A 19,007-nucleotide genomic window follows, 5' to 3' on the forward strand; every position below is an offset into this window, starting at 1 on the left:
CCTTGGTAGGAAAGCCGCTGAAGTAGCAGTCGCTCTGGTAGAATGAGGTCTAACATTAACCGGAACTGGTTTGCCATGATGAGAGTAACAAAACTTGATGCAGTTTGTTTAGAGATAGCCCTACCTTGGGCAATAGAAGCATAAGAAACAAACAATTGGTCAGACTTTCTGAAAATCTTAGTCCTGTCCAAATTAAGACGAAGCTGCCTGTACACGTCAAATAATGCAAAACACTCTCCTCTTCACTTTGAGGATTAGGATAAAAGGTAGGCAAACTAATAGACTGATTCAAAGCAACTTGCGAAACCACCTTAGGCATAAAGATGGGGTTAGTTCTCAGGGACACTCTGTCCTGATGAAAAATAATAAAGGGTTCCACAGCCATGAGTGCTTGCAATCCTGAAACTCTCCTGGCAGAGGTTATAGCTAAAAGAAAAGCAGTTTTCCACGACAAAAACTTTAACTCCGTGGAGGCTGCAGGTTCAAAAGGAGACAAAGTCAGTTTTTCCAAAACAAAGTTGAGATCCCAAGTGGGAACTGGTGCTCTTATAGGGGGCCGTATGTTCTTTGCCCCTCTGAGAAATTGTTTAAGCAACGGATGAGAAAAAAAAAATAAATCGGAGGAAACGAATCGTAGTGAGCAGAAATAGCAGAGGCATGAATTTTAATAGAAGAAAAAGATAGGCCGGTATGTAACAACTCTGTTAGGTACTGTAAAATCAGAGGAATATGTGGAACTGCAGGATCAACACCTTGGGCCTGATTCCAAGAACAAAACCTTTTCCATTTACCGGCATAAGATTTCCTGGTGCTGGGTCTTCTGGATTCAAGGAGTACATCCAATACCTGTTTGGTAAGGGCAGAGCTGGTTAAAGATCCCGGATCCGCCAGGCTGCTAGATTCAGAGTTTTGACATGACTGTGCATGATCCGGCCGTTCGTTGAGACAGTAGATGAGGAACTTGCGGTAAAATCCAGGGTGGACCCTGAGCCAAGGTCATCAGGGTGGAATACCAAAACTGCCGAGGCCAGTTGGGAGCCAGTAAAATCATTTGAGGTCTGTCCCGTTTGATCTTCAGAAGTACCCATGGCAGAAGAGGCAAAGGAGGAAAAGCATATACTGAGAGGTGCTTCCAACTGAATAAGGAGAGCATCCACTTTCCATGCTAGTTTGTGGTAGGTCCTTGTGCAGAAAAATCGAAGCTAATGGTTCTGAGGGGATGCAAAGAGATCTATGTACGGGCAACCCCACTCCTCTGTTATCATCCTGAATATCCAACATCCATTTGTGCGGATCTGAAAGGTTTCTGCTCAGCCTGTCTGCCAAAGTGTTGCATTTTCCTGGCAGGAATTGAGCTTGTAAGTGTACCTTGCAGGCCAGTGCTGTGTTCCACAGAGTCTTGGCCAATCTGCACAGGGGGTAAGAGTGAGAGCCCCCTTGTTTGTTTATGTACCACATCACTGTAGTATTGTTGGTCCGTATCAGTAACTGCCCCGGTAGAAGAAGAAGATCTTTGAAGGTTGTCGGGGCATTCTGTACTGCCAGCATTTCCTTCAAATTTATGTGCAGGTGCATTTGGTCCTCCGTCCAGACACCCTGAAGACATCTCCCTTGCATGCGTGCTCCCCATGCCAAGTCCAAAGCATCAGTCGTCAGGACTTGAAAGGCTTCCCTTTGTTCTGGAGACAGGCCTCGACCCACCAAAGAAATTCCTGCCGGAGACCAGGCAAAATGTTGATCACTGTTTCCAAACTGTGGCAATGCTGAAACCATACACTCTTGAGGTACCACTGTATCTTCCTCATATGTAGTCTTGCATATGGTATCAATAGAATGCAGGACACCACGTAACCCAAAGCCTGCAGAAACTTTCTTGCAGTTAGCTGCCTCAGTAAAGCAAGGTTTTGAAAAGAAGAAGCCAGTTGCACTTTTTCGTCTGGTGTCAAGTAAGCCATCTGGGTTGTAGTACTCCCAGGAATGTAATCTGTTGTGCGGGCACCAGGTTCGATTTGTGTAGGTTCACTGTGAACCCCAGGCACCCGAGGAAAGCTGCACAAAAGCTTGATGCTGAAGCAAAGTCTCCTTGTTGTCCGCTTGAATGAAACAGTCATCCAGATAAGGAACTGAAAGAAGCGACCACTTTCCTGATTTAAGTACTTTTTGGCTTTTTTTATCTGCATTGTCCTCTCTGGCTTTCATTTAATAAGATATAACTGTTTTTTTGTCTTTCTGCTGAATTCTAAAGTATCTGCACTTAAAAGTAGCATTTTAGTCGACTCTGGTCGAATAATACTGTTTTTTTGCTAATTTAATTGCTGAGGCTGCTCACTAAAGTGTGCTAGCCTGTGTAAATCGATTTTACTGTTTGCCTAACTGCATTTCTGTGTTCTTTCTAAAAAAAACAAAAAACAAAAAAAAAATACTCCTTGTTTTCCCGCCTTTGCTCGACTAGTTAAGACCAGTATACAGGCTTTGCTGTATTCTGGGCTGTGTGTAGTTCCTGTGTTGGCCATTGCCTTACTTGGATAGAAGGAAGTTTCTGAGCTCACCAGTGGGAGTGGGGAGCCTTGAGCAGCCTATCTGTCCCTGGGGGAAGTGACCTCAGCACTTGAGCTGTAATTCATTGGTTGCCTTGGACCATTTCTAGCTCTTTTCAAGTTCCCTGTATAAAAATCCGCCTCAGGCGTTTTTTTTGGCTATATACCCAAGCAGAGCTCCACGTGGTCCTGCAGAGGGGTCCTGGCAACAGAGAACTGAAAGAAGCGACCACTTTCCTGATTTAAGTACTTTTTGGCTTTTTTTTATCTGCATTGTCCTCTCTGGCTTTCATTTAATAAGATAACTGTTTTTTTGTCTTTCTGCTGAATTCTAAAGTATCTGCACTTAAAAGTAGCATTTTGGTCGACTCTGGTCGAATAATACTGTTTTTTTGCTAATTTAATTGCTGAGGCTGCTCACTAAAGTGTGCTAGCCTGTGTAAATCGATTTTACTGTTTGCCTAACTGCATTTCTGTGTTCTTTCTAAAAAAAAAACAAAAAACAAAAAGAAAAATACTCCTTGTTTTCCCGCCTTTGCTCGACTAGTTAAGACCAGTATACAGGCTTTGCTGTATTCTGGGCTGTGTGTAGTTCCTGTGTTGGCCATTGCCTTACTTGGATAGAAGGAAGTTTCTGAGCTCACCAGTGGGAGTGGGGAGCCTTGAGCAGCCTATCTGTCCCTGGGGGAAGTGACCTCAGCAACTGAGCTGTAATTCATTGGTTGCCTTGGACCATTTCTAGCTCTTTTCAAGTTCCCTATATAAAAATCCGCCTCAGGGCGTTTTGCGCGTTTTTGCGCGGTCGGGCGCCTAGCGCAGCAGCGGTTATACAGGTGTAAACTATTTTACACAGGTTTTAACTATTTCTGGCTCCGCCAAGTCTGCTCTTCAATTTTTCCCTTAGAAGCTCTACTCAGTCTATTTAGCTGTATATATTAGCACTTGTTTTCGGAACTTCTATCCTTAGCAAGCACTCATAATAAAACAAGCACTCTTACCCTAAAGTAAGCACCACAGGCGCCCCCTGTGAATACCCACTTCCCTTAAAGGCACAACACTCCTTATAATATTCTAGTATGTCGAGTGGTAGACCACTAGCATCCTCTCTTGTTCAGCTGGTTAATCTGGGAATCTTAAGACAATGTTACAATTGTCTCATGTACACAGACAACCCTCTCCTCCTTCCTACTAACACATATACTTGTGAGAGATGCAACTATATAGCCAGACTGGAGGCTGAACTCTCTCATCTCAGGACTGGCAAGACCAGTCAGGAGGAGATGGTACCCACACCCAAAGCAAAACCAGTCACACATAAAACCACCACTCATGCAAACCAAACACATAAAAACACAAAGACATACTCGGAGGCTCTTATAAAAAAACTTACCAAAACAACAGAGGCCTCCAAATCAGACACCCAGAAATACACCCCCACAAAACGCAACACCTACAACACATACCTCAAGCAACAGGTGTGTCGCACAATCACAGCCCCTAAGGCAAAATACTATGCCAGAGACATTAGTAATAGGTGACTCTATAGTCAGACACACCGATGTTCCACTTACCAGGCTGAATAAGGAGAGGGTAACGGTGAGCTGCCTGTCGGGGGCTAGGATCCGCCACATTACACACGCACTCAGGTCACTCCAAAGCAAGTACAAGTATGATTCAGTCATTGTCCATGCGGGTGTGAATGACCTGAGACGTACCTCCCTGGACTACATGAAAAGAGACATTGAGGAGCTCTCCGATTATGTAGCCCAGACTGGTATGACCCTGACCCTGAGCAGCATCCTGCCTTCACCAAGAATGATGCCTCAGTACAAAGACAAAATGATCAGTTTTAACAATTGGCTTAATCACTGGTGTCATTCTAGGGGGATCCAATGTCTGTCAGCCTGGGATGATATGCTGGACAAGCCACGTTGCTTCGCAAGGGATGGCTTGCACCTGTCACCACTGGGCTTCCGGATATTGGCCAAGGCTCTTGCCACCCCCATAGGGCCTTTTTTAGGCAACGCTCAAAGGACAAATCAACCTCCATAAAAAACAAAAATGGAAAAAATTAAGGGTAATGCTGCTCAACGCCAGAAGTCTAAATCTCAAGATGCAGGCACTCGAAGCACTTCTCAGTATGGAGAACATCGATGTCTGTGCAGTAACCGAAACCTGGTTTAAGGCTCCTGAGAGCACTCCAGCGCTACCAGGCTATACCTCATATCATGCTGACCTCAAGTTCCAGGTCGAACCACAAGGGAGGGGAGTGTCCATTTTCATAAAGGACACCTACACCTCTCGATTGGTGGCTACCCATGAAGCATCAGAAACCATACAAGTTTTACTCACCATAGGCAAAACTGCCATACAACTGGTCGCATGTTATAGAACTCCCTCCCAATCCCAGGAATCCCATCAAGCATTCCTGAAAACACTGGAGGATATGAATGTCACACCAAACACCATCATATTGGGTGACTTCAACTACCCCAACATAGACTGGGCCCACTATTCTAGCCCTAACACCCTAGCCCAAAGATTCCTGGAATTCATAAACTCAAATGCTATGGAGCAACTGGTCACTTCTCCTACAAGGGGAGATAATATACTTGACCTGATTATCACAAACATGGGGTCCAAATTCTCCGCACCGGATATAAACTCCTCACTAGTAAGATCTGATCATAAACTGATCACGTTGGATGTACATATCCCACCCCCACCCCCAGAACAAAAGACTTCAGTGAAAATCTTTTCAAAAGCTGACTTTGTGCTCCTCAAGTCAGAAATGATATCCTTTAAGCCTACTGGGTTAATGGAAACCACATCCCAAAATGCTGAATCCTTCACAAAAGCCTTCTACGGACATCTCCAAGAATGCATGGATCAAGCAATCCCAACTAAAACCAAGACCCTCTCCACTAAGGAAAACGCCCGGTTTGGTGGACCCCGCTATAAACAAACTGTACAACAAAAGAAGGAAGCTAATGCAGGACAAAGCCAAATCCCACAAGGGAAAGGCTTCCCTGATCAGCACAAGTAAAAAACTACGTTCTCTCATAAAAACATCTAAAGCAAACTTTGAGAAAAAGATTGCCAAGGATACCAAAGACAATCACAAAGCCTTCTTCAATTATGTCAGAACCTTGGGAGGAAATTCTCAGATATGCTCTGAGCTAGTACACAATGACAAAAAATTCACTGACCCTACTGACATTGCCAACATTCTGGCAGATAGGTTCAGTGCAAATTTCTCCCCTCCCCACCCCCTAAAGATGAAGTAATTATCCCTGCTGAATGTAACCTACCTGTCATCACAGACACACAGGTGAAATCAGCACTCAACAAGGCAAAACACAGCATCTATGGGACCCGATGGTATCCCGGTTGCGTGTTACGTGAACTTCAAGATGAACTAAACCCGCCCTAAGAACTCTTTTCAATCTTAGCCTCACTACAGGATATGTACCTGAACACTGGCGACAGCAACAGTGGTCCCACTCCACAAAGGGGAAATTCTACTGACCCAGGTAACTACCGCCCATAAGTTTGACCAGCCTGGTCTGTAAGGCTATGGAAAGAATCATCATGGAACTCATAAATGGCGACATTGGGGATCTGCAGACCCTTGATCCCACACAGTTCGGTTTTGTAAAGGGCAGATCCTGCCTCTTAAACCTGGTTGACTTCTTTGAGACAGTCACTAGTGCCATCGATGAGGGCAAGGCTGTCCACACTGCCTATTTAGACTTGGCTAAGGCCTTTGACACGATACCACACTCTGGCATCATTGACAAGCTCAGCAGCCTAAATGTAAATCCATATGTCACAAGATGGGTAGCAAACTGGCTAAAAAACAGAACCCATAAGGTTAAAATTGCTGGAGCCATGTCAGACTCAAAGCCAGTCACAAGTTGTGTCCCACAGGGCTCAGTCTTGGGTCCACTCCTATTCGGCATTTACTTCTCAGATGTGAAAGCAAATATGGAAGGATTATGGCTGACAAAGTTTGCAGACGACTGCAAACTGGGGGCCATAGTTGATTCACCTGCCGACACACACATCCTACAGAAAGGTCTCACTGAAACGGACAACTGGTGCCGGAATCATGGCCTCAAACTTAACGCCAAAAAATGTATAGTCATCCCCTTTGGGAAAAACAAAGTACCCACAAATTATCATGTAGACAATAACCCACTGAATACGGAAGAAGTAATCAGAGACCTGGGGACTCAAGTCGATAGTGACCTCTCCTTTGACAACCATGTTGCCAAAGTGGTCAGAAAGACATTCTACCTTGCCCATCTCATCATGAAGGGATTCTCATCCAGATCAAAGGAGGTCATTGTACCTCTATATTCCTCCCTTGTCAGGCCCATGATTGAATATAATGCTCCATTTGGGATGTATCTCACCCGGCACATGCAACAACTGGAAAGACCTCAGAAGTACCTCACCAAGAGGATCACAGGTCTCAAACATGTGTCATATCCAGCTAGATTAAAGAAACTCCAGCTCTATTCAGTAGCATACCGCCTGCTCAGAGGTGATTTATGCCTAACATACAGGGCCATGTCCAACCAGGAATTGATGGACATGCTCCATCTCAAAAAATCCAAATCCACCAGAACCACACGAGCTAAAGATTTCAACCTCTGCACAAATATGAATAGGACATGCTGGAGGGATAGATTCATAACACAGAGGTTACCCATACTCTGGAACAAAATCCCAGTTCATGTAAGACAGAGACCTTCATTGGCACTGTTCAAGAGGAATCTCGATGCATGGATGGGAGATCGCAGGTTTACCCCGGGAGTCACCTCAGTGTCACTACTAGACAGAGGTATAGTTTACTAAATAATGGGGTCCCACATGTGTCACTACTAGAGAGGCGCAACTATATAGTATGGGGTGGCGTAAAGCCACATCACTGTTGGCTAGGCTTATAAATGCCCCCGGGCAGATAGCCTAGTACACTACTATGAAACTATGAAACTATGTATATTCGAATTCCCTTTTGTCTGCAATATGCCATTACTGGAGCCAGGCACTTTGTAAAGACCATGGGCGCAGTAGATAAGCCAAAGGGCAGCACAGAGAATTGGTAATGCTTCAAGCCCGCTTTGAATCTCAGGTATCTTCTGCACTCTTGCCGTATGGGAATATGCAGGTAAGTGTCCAAAGTCACCATCCAAGCGTTCTTGCTCAGCATAGGCAGCAGCTGCTGCAGAGTGAGCATTTTGAATTTTGGTATATCTAGAAAGGTGTTTAAGACGGAAAGGTCCAGGATTGGTCTCCATGTATGTTCCTTCCTGGGAACCAGGAAAAGTCTTGAATAAATACCTTGCCCTATTTCTGGACGTGGTACCAATTCTATGGCCCTCATAGCCATGAGCGCCTCTGCCCATTGATGTCGTGGCAGATCTGGCCATCCGTTTGGTTTTGGCAAGGTATGGAAATTAAGTTTGTAACCCTTGAAACTATGTCCAGAACCCATTTGTCTTGGGTTGTGCTGCTCCAATTGTGATAAAAAAAGAGAAATTTTTCCTCCCAAAGGTGCTTCCAGGAGGAGAGCCCCTGGAGTTAAAAAGGGAGAGTTATAATGACTGTTTCCTGAAAGGTTGTGACCTATCCTCTCCTCCCTTTGGAGAGGGGGCACTCCACTGCCGACATCTGAAAGGGGTCTGTGTCTTTCCTCTAACCCTGGAATGCCGGAACTTACCTCTGAGGTCCATCCGAGCTCGGAAAGGACCAAGGTTTAGCTGGCCAGTTCCTGCTAAATCTAGGGGGTTGCACCTGAAGAAAATCTTTAACCGTTTGCATAGATTTGGCCTTATCTTCCATTTTCTTTAACACCTCCTCAGCTGTGGCCCCAAATAAAACATTGTGCTGTAAAGGGGCATCCACAAGTTTTGCTTTAACTTATCTGGTAAGCTTTGTTCCTTCAACCAAGCATGCCTCCTAATAACTGCGCCAGTTGCTGCAGCCCTGCAAGAAGCCTCCAAAGAATCAAAACCGCAGTGCAGGGTATGTTTACCCACCTGCTTAATAGCTTGCAATAAATCATGTAATTCCTTACTGTCTGTACTACCAGAGACAGCTGACATCTTTTGCTTTAACACAGACAACAGGTACTGCTATTTCAAAATATGAAATTGACAGTTCAAAGCTCTAACAGACAATGTAGTGGAAGTATAAACTTTTTTGCCCCATCTTTCCAAGGCTGTGGCCTCCCGGTCAGAGGGAATAGGAGTCTTAGCAGAGGCCGCTTTAACACCCTTAGGGCCCTGAGAAATCATTTCTGGATCAGCTGAACGGCTTTTAAAAAGGAATTTGTGAGAAGCTGGGACCCTATAATACCTAATCGGTTTGACAGGAGCAGGAGGAAAAAGAATCAGGAGAGACGGAAACCTCTGCAAAAACATCATCCACAATGTCCAATACAGGGGGTATAGGCAAGGGCCTATGTTGAGGGAGAAGAAGAAAATCCCTAAGCTTTTTCTTAGATTCAGAAAAATCCTGTCCATCCCAGTGAAAATGTTCCCTCATGTCATGCAAAGTTTCACCAAATGAATAATCCTCAGGAGGAGAGGGTGAGGGAAGGGAGTCTTCAGCATCAGAATCCTCATAAGGAGGAAAAGCATAATCCTGTTCAGAGGATGAAGCAGAGGAAATAGAAACTTGATCTGAGGAATTAAAATGTGGGTCCAGTCTAAGCCTCTTGGAAGGAGGGGGATGGGAACCCCTGATCATAGTTAACAGGTCTTCGGCCATTTGAAGCATCTAGGCCCCTGATCATCTGGGGCCTGTGCTTGTTTCCTTGTCTTTATTGGAGCGTTAGACTGTTCCTTTGTCTTTGCTTGCAAGTCTGAAGACATCTTGACATGAAGCTGAGTAGGCCTGAAGACACCTTCAGAAGCCGGTACCTGCACAGCGGTTCCGGACCCATCTGAGGGGGCAATATCCGAAGGTCCAATCGGTGGAATGTCTGAAGGCCCCATCAGCTCCCCCTGGGAGTTGGTACAGGCAAGCGGTTCAAAAGTGGCAGACTACAGGGGCTGGGAAAGCGCCTCACTGACGACCAACGAACCGGCAACTGGCTTAGCAACATCAACTACCTTGGACCTCGTAGGCCTGTCTTTATCCTTGCACCTCTGATACACCCCTGAAGCTGGATAAGAATCCGAAGACATATTGTAATTAAACTTTCTACCAAAATAATAGAAGGCAAAATTATACCTACGCTTAATAGTGCATTGGTTAAATCTAGCACAAAACCTACAATTAGCTATGTCGTGGTCAGGGCCAAGGCAAAGTATACAGAAAGAGTGAAAATCCTTATGAGGTATTTGCTTCCCACAAGAAATACAATTATTAACTTTTTCTGACATCGGACTGGAGCAAGAAAGAGATTTCCCCAATGGGGTACATAGCTTCAAATGATAAATCCTCAAGAAAAATAAAAGAAAACACCAAAAATACTCAGGAGTCGGCCGACCGGCACTTGTGAACTGCTTTGCTGCACGGCAAGAAAGACTGGGGAAAATGGCATCGGCTGGGGCCTTTATAACCCTGGCGCAATGACGTCAGGGAAGGAGCAACCTCCGTCGTCGGACCCAGACTTTGGGACTCTGGCCGATCAAGGGCTGCTGCCAGTAGGGTTTGACTGCAACAGTGAGCCACGATGAACATCTGATGTACTGGCCATGGGTATGTTTCGCCCTGCAAAATCTGACGTTTGTACCAAACATGTCCCACTTTGGGCATTTGAAAAGGTGGCAACCCTAAATGTGGTTATCGGTGCTTTCGCTTCAATGGTGAGCACTAGCAACATTAGAGGGGATAAGAAGCAAGTCAAACATGGGTTAGTGAGTTACTTATAAATGGAACATACTGCAGTTTTCCCTACCAAACCACAAAACAAGGTGCTTACAAACACACACACACACACACACACACACACAATCTTGCACCCAAGTGCTCACCCATGAAACAGCTTACGAGTGCTGTGTACTGAATAGCCCTCTTCCTGCTGGAGACAGCAATGGATGTTCACTGTTAAGTACATTCCTACTGCTTTGCTCTGAAACAGCAAGGTGCAAGCCTCTTTGAGTCATCCTGATGTACTACTTTTAGTATAGTGCAAGGTTCTTGCACGTCTCAAGCTCTGAGCATTACAACTTATAGAAGTGCGCTTTAAATATAGCAGAGGGTATGAAAAGAGTTTGTGCCCCCACATTTGCTAATATAGTGCTTACACAATGGGAGGTTACAAAGGTTTTTGTTACAGAATACAAGTTATATCAATTTTACGGCAGATGCCTAGATGACATCCTTATTTTGTGGTGAGGGGGCCAGGATAAGTTGCAAGAATTCTTTAACTATTTGAATATCAGTGCCAGTTTCTTACAATTTGCTATGGAAACTAATAGTGAGTATATTAACTATTTGGATATTCAGATTGATAAAAATAGGCAGATGAAGAAATTTAATTCAACTACTTACAGGAAACCTACTTACTCGAACACATTATTACACTTTGAAAGCTGTCACCCCATACACCAGAAAGTCTCTCGTCAAGGGACCGGGGGATAGACTTGCTAGGATGATAAGTGAGATTGACATGTTTTATCATGAAAAGAGATGTGTTATGTAGTATGCTGAGTAAAAGAGGGTATCCACACAAACTTTTAGAACCAATCCTACAAGAAGTCACTCAGAAAAGGGAGAGAGGACATTTTTTTCCACGTTTGGGTTTAGGAGTGGGCATGGACCCACAACCCGAACCAGAAAACATCAATACTATTAGTAGTGCCACAAGGGATAATCAGTGTTCCTTTGGGAGGGCATAGACTTCGACTTCTACTCCAGAGTTCTCGGAGCTAAGAGATATATTGTATAAAAATTGTTTTTTACTGAAGAATGATGAACAAGTGGTGAATAAAATAGGAGAAAAACCCAAAGTGGTATATAAAAAAGTATTGGTATAAAAAATGTTAGAAAGTAAGAAGAGTGAAAAAGGTATGCAACAGGGTGGATATACCACGAAATGTGGCCACTGCTCTCAATGTAGGTTTAAATTAGAGGGAGACAATGTTGAAATACCTGCCTATGGGGTAGTGCGATCTTGGAACAAGAGCAATTGTGGTACCAAAAATGTGGTCTATTTAGCCCTGTGACAGGTTTGTGAAAGATATTATGTGGGGAAAACTAAAAATGCTTTCAGGACACGCATCTACCAGCACACTTATGATATAGGGAAAGGTAACAATAAAAATTATTTGGCAAAACACTTCATTCAGTTTCCTGAACATAATTTTAAATTTCATGTATTAAAACATGTAGTTTTGGATGATAGAGGGGGACCCACTGACACCTTTTTAGAGTATAAAGAATTGCTGTGGCAAATGAGGGTCAATGCGGTGAAACCCCCCCAGGTTTAAATGAAGTCATATCGTTAGTTTTTTAAAACTCAAATCGGAGTTTTATTTCTAATTTTGTTAGATATTTTAGGGTTACTATATCATAGTTTTATTACATATTTAGGACATAATAGATTTTTTTATATATATGAACAGAAGCATAGGAAGTCGTGTTACACGATATACTGATATGTACCCAAAGAGTGGCGTACAGCAACAGTGGTCCCTCTCCACAAAGGTGGTGCCTCAACGGATCCTGGAAACTATCTCCCCATAAGTCTCACTAGCTTGGTCTGCAAAGCTATGGAAAGGATCATCATGGACCTTTTAAATAAAGATATTGGGGACCTACAGACAATGGATCCTACCCAGTTCGGCTTTGTTAAGGCAGATCCTGCCTCTTACACCTCGTCAATTTCTTTGAAACAGTCACCAAGGCCATTGACAAGGGGAAGGTGGTCCACACAGCCTACCTGGACCTCGCAAAAGCCTTCGATACAATACCCCACTCGGGCATTATAGATAAGCTCACCAGCTTAAATATAAACCCCTATGTCACTAGATGGGTTGCAAACTGGCTCAAGGACAGAACCCACATGGTTAGAATAGCTGGAGCCATGTCAGACTCCAAACCAGTTACAAGTGGCGTCCCACAAGGCTCAGTCTTGGCACCTCTCTTGTTCGGTATATTTCTGAGGTACAGGCCAACATGGAAGGACTGTGGCTGACCAAGTTCAGATGACTGCAAACTGGGCACCATAATAGACTCTCCAGCTACACAAGCATCCTCCAAAAGGGCCTCATAGAAACAGACAACTGGTGCCAGAGCCATGGCCTCAAGCAAATGCCAAAAGTGTATAGTCATCCCTTTGGCAAAAACAAAGTGCCCACAAATTACCACATAGGTGGAAATCCATTAAGTACAGAAGAAGTAATTAGGACCTGGGGACCCAAGTTGATAGCAATCTCTCATTTGACAACCACGACCAAAGTGTTTAGAAAACATTTTTAAGAAAATATGGGGAACTTAATCAAGGATTTTTTACCCCCCTATAGGATAAAAAAATTTTTTGGTTCCCTTTACCCATAAACAAAAAAATAAAAAAAAATTTTAAAAATGAAAATTTGGGTTAAAGGGTTCACCACATAGCCTTCGGGGAACTTGCCTGACTTAAATGCATTACCCGAATTAATAAGGTTCTGGTAAATCATCAGCTTTTTATAATCACATGAATTTAAATAGGTGCTGAGGACAGATCTAAAATGGTTTTCACTTGGTCTTTTTGGAATTTTGTCATTGGTTTTTCAAGACAAATTATTATGAAAGTTGTTGTAAAGTGAAGCATTTAGTTATTACATTAAACCTTAAGGAAAACAATAATGATACATAACATAAGTTTCCCCTAGAAGGAAAAAGACTGATTATAGAGTAATTCCTTTACCTAAGTAATTTTAAAAACTAAAGGTTTTCAGGGCTGAATGGACTTTCTAACAATAATTGAAAAAAAGCGCTCCTAAGGAAGGCACGGGGGTCCTTATTAATTAGCCCCCTCAATTTGCAAAACGGGGGCCTGTAGAGCAGTATTCACAACCGGGACTAAGAACTGTACCAGGGCTTGAAATGCCAGGAAAATCCTACTCCTAGTGCAAAACAGCACCAAAATGAATTTTAAAATTCCTACAACTTGAAACGATAAAACAGGCTTTCTAAGACCAATAGGACTACCTATTGGGTCTAAGTTCAGCATGGAAAGAGCATAGGTAATTTTTTAAAGGAACCCATATAAAAGAATATTATTAAAATAGTTCTTATAGTAAACGATATTTTAATTTCACTTTATTAATTTTGTAAGCATTATTTTCACATTTTGGGCCTTGTATTTGATTTTTTGAGATGGATAGAAAAAACAGGTTTTGCATTAGCATGAATTTTCTGACGGAGATGAAGTCAAATTGAAATTGTCATTAATTTCCGACTTAAATCAACAAGGATTTGCAGTGACTTGGTAAACAAAAATACTTATGAAAACAGACCAAAAATATGAAACAAAAATCTGATGCTGGAATATATTTGGTCAGTGCGCCCACATTTCTGAACCCCCCCACTGTATGTAAGGTGAGACATTCTGTGGTATCATCTTATCGTGGTCTATGCAGACGCACAATAATTAATTGTAAGTGGTATTTTATACAAAATGACAGCAAATCGGGCGATGCAGGTCATATTTTATGAAAATGAACACAGAGTTCAGACACTGTGTACAGTACTTTCCCCAAGTCTACAGTTACCGGTACTGAATATGTAAAAAGGCGCACTAGGGTGAACTCTCACTAACAAACCTCACAGCTAATGTTGTATGCTGACAAGTGGCAGCATTCATCCAGTTTGTAACTTTACCGAGCTATTTCTGGTTTCCAGAAGTCCTGGATTACAAACCTTCAGACACACATTAATGAAATCAAGCTGCTCATTTATGCTTTTGCTTCCTTTTAAACGCGTGACAGCCAAGTAGCAAACAAGGACGTTTTCCAACATTATGTTTCACAGGACAATGTATCCCAAGCTGTTACAAGTCATGATCCTGTGAACCTTGCTCTGAATTCAAAATTGTGGGTAAACTATTTACAATATGCCTGCGTATAAATTTACTTATTGCCATTTCCCAGGAATAATGCGGTTGCCGTTTTTCCAGACTTATTTATTATAGCACATTATGCAACGGTTTCACCCAGACCAGAAGTTAAAACCTTCAGTTCATATATCTAACTAGATATGGCTTCATGTTTTACATCTTTTAGAACCATTACAGAGACACAGTAAGACCGTGTTACTTTGTAACCTGTTACAAAATGCCCAGATTGACACAGTATTATTTTACCTTTAACACTTGAATAGTATCCGCACAATTGTAAGTCAACAGACTGACGACGCTAGGAGGACGCCATCTTTGTACCGGAAGTCGGTGTGTTTGGAAACCTCCTGTAATTCCGTCTGGTGTTATTGGAGAGTAGCATGACGGTAGGGGGGCAGTACCAGGAAGTAGGGAAAGTATCAACACTTGTCATTCTCATTCCTAAAGGTTTGCAATGGCCTGGCAAGTTTTTGCAAAGGTGCAGGAAGTACGGTATTTATAACTTCCCAAAGTACTTACTGGCTTCTTTATTACAGTATGTAGGACAAGTACAAAACCATAGCTTTGACAAAATGTCAGATTTTTAATATAACGCTCACCAGTATTCCCATCATCATAGAAAACTGAAACATGATGCAAAATTGTAAAATGTGCATTTCTGTCATGACAGTTGCAATTCACAGCTGCACAGATTTTCACAGAATCTAGATTTTTGTCCGTTCCTCATAAAAATGTGTCTTTTAACAAATCACTGCGATGCACTAAGGATTAAAGTCACTAAATAATGACATGCGTTTGAGTTTCAGACTTCATAGCCTTCAGAAAAATGCATGCTAACACAAATCCTGTTATTCTAGCAACTTTCTAAATGTAGGAGAGCAATATTTAAAATGTGTCCCTGTTTTTAACCTTTGTTCCCCCATTATGTCAGGTTTTCTCTAGATTTCTTGTGCTAAAAGGTTGAGAGGTTGTTACATCTATCCATTGCTGCTATACAGCTTTTGTTATATACTGTTAGTTTCTGTTGTATTTTTGACACTGCAACATACTGCCTTTCTGTCACATTTTTTCTTTCTGAATTATTTCACCCAGGCAGTACCTGAAAATGGCCAGTTGTGATCACTGTACTACATCAGTAAACTAATGAAAAAAAAATAAATAAAACAATACAAAATACAGTGTATTTTACCTTCTCTTTATTAACAGATCCTGTATTACAGGAAATAGCCAGAAAGGAGAATAACCATAAATATGCACGTTTACTACTATCTTTTCTACATATGGAGGCATTTTCATTCAGGAACTATGATGCTGTCCAGACCTTTATTTAGTAAGTCCCAAAGTTTTTTTATGTGAGATAGAGTTATTCATAATGTCTGTATTTAGAGTTTTCTGGGCAGTTGCACTTTGTGCTATATATCCTTGGTACTCCAGAAAGAATATTGATTTAAGGCAAAGCAGTCTTGTGCAGGTGTAAATTCATTGACTATATTTTAAATGGAAGTAGAAGTTATTGTTTCAGCAGCCGGACAGCATATATTTTCAATTCACATGATATCGGGGACTAAATTCACGAACAGAAGTCTGAACCATTAATCCAATAACCAACTAGAAGCTTCATATTCAACTTCATTAACAGTCACATACATGCACGCTAACCATTACCTCATGTCAGTTTATAATTTACAAGGTTATTAGGAATTATTAATAGTCTTCTCTCAACAGAAATTAGTGTATAATGTGCTGCTAAATGGCTTATGTTTGTTTTTTTACTGACAAAAAAGTAAACACATGGCATCTTGTAGAATCCAATAGAGATATTTTCTGAGTTTTAAACAAACACTTAGAAATAAATATTGTTGAAGCTGCTCATGCTTGACATACCTGTATGATCAGACTGGTGTATGCAATGGGCTAGATTTTGTGTGTCTGATTGCACTGTTACCTGTGACCCAGACACGAATTACAAGGGCTGTGTGTAATCGTTCTAGGACACGTAGTTCACATGAATTATGAAGTTAATTAGCACACAGTTATGTTGCAAATTTCCATTTATAAGGTATAATGCATAATGTCTGCCAAGACTGCCATAATGTGTGTATGTGCTAATTGACTGTTTGCACAACACTTCAGTATACTTTCTACAGTCTCTGTGCATTCATACATGTCTGAGAAAAATGTGTATGTGCATGTTTGTATATATGTGGCTGGGCTACATATTCTCACTGAGCTGTTTCTCATCTAGCTTCCATCCATATCCATGAACTGACTCATTCATCCACAACTTGAACTGCACACTAGATTGTTCTCTTCCATGACACCAAACTGAACAAATGGCAGAGTCTACCTAGTACTTCTATCCGTGCTCCAATCATTGATTGGTTTAAAGTTTCTTTAGTAGTTAGTTGATTAGATATGTCTTTCATATTTCTTTTTATTAGGATATCTGTCTTTGATACCATACCAAGGCTAGCCACCTGGCAGTGTGAACACTGGCTCTAGTTGATTGTCACTACTAAAGTGACACCCTAACCCCATGTGCAAAAATGGGAGAAAGGGGTGTGGATGGATCTGCCTATGATAATTCTGTGCAACAGTTTTACAGACATCGTTCACTTATTTCTCTGTAAAACATCTTTCTTATTTCTGTTGTACATTTGTGCACTGATTTGTATTTTGACACAGATGAAGGAACTGATTGTCTCATCAATTTGCTGTCCACCAGTTCACTTAACCTGTAAGCATCATTGGGACAGCTTTCCAGTACTTATATTCATTTCCTTAAGTACTTGGTTGATTGCTTATTGTCAGCTAGTTTGCACAGACAGCTCAACAGCCAGACCTTTGTATTCATACACAAAGCATGCAGGACGCATGCAAGCAGCTGGCACACTATGTATTATTCTCCACTGTGAGCTACCCTGATTTATGGACATGGATCAGGGTCATTCAAAACAATTAAAAGGTCATCACATTTTCTTGAATGCTTCATGGGAGTACGTAGTACAGGACTGTGTAATAGGGGCTTATATGTTTGACATGGGGATGGCTTCTGTGTTTGAGATGGGTTGAAGTATAGCGTAACAGGGCAGCATTGCATAACATATCAGAGAACTGCAGGTTAGTATACTGTACCTTAAGTGGCTACATGCATCTACTTAAGAAGATGCAATATGTTTATCTAGCCTTTTCTGTCTAGTGTGCTGTGCATGAATATCACGCCTACAAGTGAATCATAAGATTTAACACTCCCTTGGTAAGATCACATCATAAACTGGTCTCCTTTGAAATACATGTAATGGCAGAAGTCCTGTCAAATCCTAAAACCCTAAAGAATTTTTCTAAGGCAAATTACCTTCTGTTAAGTGATAGCAAATATAAATCTCCCCAAAACCTGAAAACATGAAAGGCTATGTAGAAGTATATATGAACACCCTGTACAACCAGTTAAACAACTGCACAGAAATGGCAGTACCTGGCCGAACAAAACCCACGTCTAGCTAGAAAAACAAGTCACCCTGGTGGACCTCTGGCAAAAATAGTTTATACAACAGAAAGAAGAAATTCCTTTATAGCAGTAAGTGGGAGGGTGTAAAACAGAGAAAAAATCCCTCATTAGTCTTATCAGACAAATCAAGAAACTAGTCAAGTCCTCAATAGCTAAATATGAGACTAAAATAGCCTCCCAACCAAAGGATAACAACAAAGCAATTTTTAGTTAAGCACAAAATCTTAAGGGAAACAGTCAACAATGTGCTGAGTTGGCTGTAGATGGCAGTACCTATAAACAGGCAGAAAAAATATGAAACCTGCTGGCCAATAAATTCAGCTCAAAGTTTACCTCCTCATCACTTCCGGTCACTCCCTGTGAAAGACCACCTACCATTCCTTTGACTGTTATCACAAAAGAGCAGGTCATCACTGCTCTCTCTAAAGCTAGAAACACAACATCAATGGGCCCTGAAGGAATCACAGGGTGCCTATTAAATAGTTTGAAACATTACCTAGTGGACCCACTTGGATCTCTATTTAATCACAGTCTCCAAACAGAATTTGTCCCAGTAGAGTGGAAGACAACAACAGACATCCATCTGCACAAGGGAGGACCATCAGTGAACCCAGGAAACTACCGACCCATAAGTCTGACTAGCCTCATTTGCAAAGCTATGGAGAGGATAATCATGGACCTGATTAACAATGACACAGGAAGCCTCTAGTCAATAGACCCAACCCAGTTTGGCTTCATCAAGGGCAGCTCTTGCCTGCTCAATTTGTTGGACCTCTTTGGGAAGATTATCAAGGCTATGGCTGAGGGTAAGACAGAGCATATTGCCTACCTTGATCTGGCCAAGGCATTTGACACAGTACCCCACTTGAGTATTATAGATAAACTCACAAAATTTGGCATA

General features: G+C 42.0%; 1 protein-coding gene across 1 annotated transcript in view; it reads right to left on the reverse strand.

The window, feature by feature from the left end:
- Positions 1-14,987, reverse strand: part of LOC122808805 (deleted in malignant brain tumors 1 protein-like) — a 568,450-nt gene extending 553,463 nt beyond the window's left edge. Inside the window, exon 1 of the mRNA XM_044079867.1 lies at positions 14,845-14,987. The gene's annotated coding sequence lies outside the window, so the exon portion shown is untranslated. The remainder of the gene's footprint in view (positions 1-14,844) is intronic.
- Between the last annotated feature and the right edge of the window lie 4,020 nt (positions 14,988-19,007).

The sequence above is a fragment of the Protopterus annectens genome, chromosome 1.part1, assembly GCF_019279795.1.
Source record: "Protopterus annectens isolate FY-2018-M chromosome 1.part1, PAN1.0, whole genome shotgun sequence".
NCBI lineage: Eukaryota > Metazoa > Chordata > Ceratodontiformes > Protopteridae > Protopterus > Protopterus annectens.